This window comes from Ruditapes philippinarum, unplaced genomic scaffold (assembly GCF_026571515.1).
Source record: "Ruditapes philippinarum isolate M1 unplaced genomic scaffold, ASM2657151v2 ctg246_1_1_1_1, whole genome shotgun sequence".
Lineage (NCBI taxonomy): Eukaryota > Metazoa > Mollusca > Bivalvia > Venerida > Veneridae > Ruditapes > Ruditapes philippinarum.
In genome coordinates, this window is record NW_026856135.1 from 144,562 (window position 1) to 149,967 (window position 5,406).

Genomic DNA, 5,406 nt, shown 5'->3' on the forward strand with positions numbered 1-5,406 from the left:
TAAAGTTTAAGTGTCGGTCGAATTTGAACAGAAAGTAAATTCACCTTCATTAGTTCACAGGTATACATCATATGAAATTCAGTGAATACCAGGATTGGCTATACATTCCATAGCCGAAGGAAGAAGATAATTCTTGGAAAAACCAAACTTTAGGTAATAACACAAAAAGACAGCAGATATTTCAGTAGGGAAAAATACAAAAAATATATTTGTTTACCACAAGAAACACATTCAACAGTTGATAAAATTGATACACGGAATTGTGAATGGAAAGAGAAGCTTACTTTAGCGGCGGGAAATGTAATAAAACAGGCTCGGCAATACTTTTTGTGGAAATGTTTTTGAACAGTAATATTGATTACAATGAAATAATTTAAGGGCGTCTTGTTAGTGTTTCAAGCATCATCAATGATAGAAATATCACTATATATAATATATACGTACCAAATGTTAACAATAAATAAATTTTTCACCAACTAGAATGTGAAATATTTAAGCAATATGATACAAATTTAATTATTGGAGGAAATTTCAATACAGTTCTAATAAAAGAATGGACGAAATGAAATAAAACAAAATGTTTAGGCAGAAATTTGATTAGTTTAATTGAATCATGTAACCTTGTGGACATTTGGAGAGAGCATACCCCGAATGATAATAAATACATATGGCATTCTAATACTAATCTAGTTGTCTTTATAGCAGATAAGACTGCTTTTTGATATAAGACACACTTATAAACATAACGCATAATTGCAAAATAAAACCGTGGGTTTAAAACAAATAATTCCCTGGTAGAAATACAAAATAGATTTTTCAGAATTTTAAAGAAGCCCTTATTACTTTAAATGAATAAAAGTCTTTTGAAGGAAGACAATAATACAAAAATATATATTAAAGATAGTATTAATGAAATTATTGAATAAACAAAGACTCTGTTACTAAATCATTGTGGGAGAATATAAAAGAAACAATTAGAAACCAAACCATAAATTATGCTACCAAAAGAGAAAGACAATTATTCAAAATAAAGAAACACTTAAAAAGGAAAGTAGAAAATTTGGAAAATAAAATTTCAACAGATATGCATAACCTTAATGATATCAAATATAATTTAGATATAAAATAACAAGAGTGAGAGCTTATTTACGATGTAAAGATTAATGGAATTTTGATAAGAGGTAAATCATTAAACAACAAAGGAAATGAAAAAAAGTAAATATTTCTCTAGTTTTGAAAAGAACAATGCAGAAAAAATAACTTATTATAACTTAAAGTTGGAGACAAAGAGGTAAAAGACCAAATAGACCTTCTTAATGCAGAAAGATCATACTATGAAACTTAATACTCAAAGCAACTACAAAAAATCAAAATATGACTTTTTAAATCAACCTTTAAAAGATATATACGAAGGACTTCTTACTGAGCATTCATGCTATACACCTTAAGCGAAATGAAAGACCAAAAAAATCCCGGATCAGATGGTTTATCTAGTACATTTTATGAAACCTTTTGGAAAATAGTCCAAACTCATTATGTAAAATCAATAAATCATTAATATTTAAGAAAACAATTAACAGTACTACAAACAATGTATAATTTCATAAATATCAAAAGAAGGAAAAGATACACTATTGTTATCAAAATTGGCGTCCTATAGGTCTTTTAAATATAGATTTTTATTTGCAACAAAAGCCATTGGAATTAGGTTATAGAAAGTTATGGACTCTACCATACTTAAGGGCATTTTTATCATTTTTCTTTCAAAGAGAATGAATAAGAGAGCTGTGACATAGGTCAATGAATATTACAATCTTATTTTTAACAAAGTATGGACAATAAAGTAAATAAATTGTGTGTATCTAATTACATTAAAAATAAGTGACGTTATATAATTAAAGGTTCTTTTAATCAACGTCACGAAAAATGAAGAAATGTTATTATATATGAAAAAATATTAAATCAGAGGACCATTAGTCCTAGCTGTAATGTAATTCCCTCATATATTTAATAACCTTCACAAACAAATTGTTTCAAACATATTTCCTTTTTTTTTATGTATCACTTAATACAATTTTGAAGTTTTTTAAACAGATTATTACGTTTATTGTCCCTGTTATAATACGAAATGATCTTTGAACCCTGTTTCACTTTGAAACTTAATTTTTTATTCAAAACATCAATACCTATCACAGAAAAAAATAATTATTGCAAAACGTTTTTAAAATCGCAAGTTTTTTTTAATAAATCTGATAGTCTTCTCATTTTAAACGTCTTTTAAGTTATTTTCATCATTATCCGTTTGTTATGACAACAATGTGTATCAGTAAAAAAAATTAATTGTTGTTTAATGCTGTTTAAATGCACTAAGATGTAACAGGATATCATCGCAAGGCTTTTTTGACAGAAAAGCCGGTAAAATACTTTGAAATAATTCCATAAAATATCATGTGCATTATAAACAACATCCTACAGAATGAAGGTAATATCAAGGAGAAACAAAACTCTTAATTTTATAGATACTAGTTAATATATTGCCAAATCTACAAATATATCAAACAAGACCAAGTAATTACGCCATTAATAAGCAAACGAATGAAAAATGAGATCGCTTTGACGCTAGCTTCTTTTGTTTTTAATTGACCCACTCGCAAAATGGCCTTGGGTATTAAAGGGACTCCATTGAGGTCTTTTGACATGACATGACAAGAATTTCTTTCCGAAATTAATGTTTCAATTTGTGTAATTTTAGCAACATGTGTCCAAAAATTCAAACCATTCGCTCACTCCGTTTTGTTGTGAAAAATGAACCACAATTACGCTTTACAATCAAGTTAGGCTAAAAATATTCTGAGTAATATCGTTTGCATATCTTTTCCAGCTGATTCATGTAAGAAATTTGAATTTTATGTTTATGGCCTTTTCAAAGTAGGATATTATCTTTCTGTTATCTATAATAGATGTACGTTTAATCTTCAAATAGTTCTATTTAAAAGACTTTGTGGTATTATGACGAAAATGCCCCCCTTTGTATAATTGTTTAAAGATTCAACTATTTGTGTGTACATGCTGCAGCTCAATGTCATTTCTATTTGACACTACTATAACTTCCGATTTAATGTTATGTCTGTCTGTTGAGTAGAGCTACGGCAAATTGCAGTGTTATCAATTCATATATATATCAAACATTTACTGTTATAAATAAAAGTCATGTAAAATAAGACGTTAGGCATATAAAAGCAATATTTTGACAGTGTTCTAATTTTCTAAATTGTTTTGTATAGAAATTTGGCAAAAGTGTGATCCGTCTAGAGAATTAATCAGTATAAAACACATGACAATTGCAGACTCGATTTGACTGAGTCTGTACATGAGGGATAATGAAAATACCAACAAATCTCACGCCCCCTATCACCTGCTTGAAAGGTTTTCAATTCTCAACACTAAATAGTGCTGGCATCAATGATTCCGAAGGACCAAAAAAATTTCACAACACTGAAGTGAAGTACGGGGCAACGTTTTTCAGTTGCCACATGGCACTGCATCTGCAATTGTGCAGTATAAAAATCTGGAAAAGTGAGATCAATCAGAAGTGTTAATCACAACAAAATTATCTGAAAATTGCAGACTCTGTTTTATTGAGTCTGTACATGAGAGATAATGAAAAATTGTTAAATCCCTCACGCTCCCGATCACCGATTTGAGCGAACTCAATTTTCAAAATTTTACGTCTCTGGAATCAATAATCCTGAAAGACCGGGAAATTGTAACAACACCGAAGTGAAGTATCGGAAAGCGCATATCCGGACTGAACGGTTATATTACATTTTCTTCATTTCGTTTCAAAAGCAATGAAACACTTAATGTCAAGCTATGAACCAAATATTTATTGTCGTAATATTGTTCATATTTTCCTTTTAGATATTCTTCGAGACTGAAGACATGCTAACGTATAGGCAGGTCAAGTACACACGTGATCTAGCAGCAGCAGTATTGTTATTTGTATAAAACAAAACGAGCACTTATATTTGGAAAGAATTGCATTTTGAACATATGAAAACAGATAAAACTATAATGATAATCGATTAAACTCTGTTCTATTGTACAGGTGAAGAAACGAACAGAAATATTATATTTTTTTCACTCATTTTTCGTTTCACTCACATCCAAATTCTTTGTTTCATGGGCATTGCACATTACTTCTTTTTCCGTTCATTTGCCTTACCTTACGTTGAATTAATAAGGTAAATAAAGTCATCGAAATGATAAGAATTGTTCAAATGTATACGAAACCTGAATTGGGTCTTGATCATAGACGTAGAAAAATTATAAGTACTCTATATGGTTCTTAAGGACAAGCATATGATGTGATTGTGCTTTCTAAAATATTCCTTGAAGAACAAACACTTCCAACAACTGTTTGATGAAAGCAGAAGATTGAATAACAACTTATGTTTTTCAATAAAAATAAAAAAGTCATTTATTATATTGACTGGAAAATTAAAATAAACAAAAATAGTTCAAGTAAAAAATCTTAAAAGTAAATAAATATTCTTAATCATTAGAAATTATCAATGACTGGGTATTGATAAGACACTTAGACTCCTTGACTTCTCGACCTCTTATGAAATTAAGATGACTTCTAGACCCCTTTACTATTAGACCACTTTTTACATGACACTTCGACCCCTAGTGGGTCAGTTATTTCGACCCCTTTGTTAATATTTGTACTTTAGAAGGCCAGTAAGATATTTCTAAAATTATTTTAAAGCAGATATTAAGCACACAGATATGATGTAAGAAATTCGGTTTCTGGTGGTTATCAAACTTAATTATTTATTTCATTTATAACTCTACACAAAATGTATTTTCATTAAAATAAAGTAGAAAGAAAGCAACAAGTACATATGGACAAAAATGACAGTATTTGCTTACAAAATGTGAATTATATAACAACTTATAGAAATGTATTAAAATTTAGAAAAAGAACAAGAAGGAAAAAAAGGTATCCAATGTTAATTGTTATTACTTTAACTTATGAAAATATGTATACATACATAATATATTTTCTGTTTGAATGTCATGTGCGTGTTTCTGTTTTTACATAAAATAGTCTTGCAAGAATTCTTGAAGAATGATTATAAATAACAAGAAACGGCTGATTTTGTTTTCACTTGTAAATCAATATATCTAATTAATTAATCATATATCAATCATCCTCTAAAAACAACATTTTTTTCTGAATTAATGTCTTTATGCATATTATTTTTTCTGAAACAACGTCTAGATGTCCATATGGGGTCGAGATGTCTTAGGGGTCGAGGTGTCTAGAGGTTGAGGTGTCAAGGGGTCGAGATGTCATAGAGTCGTTGATATAACTCTTAGTTAACATAATGACCAGCAAGA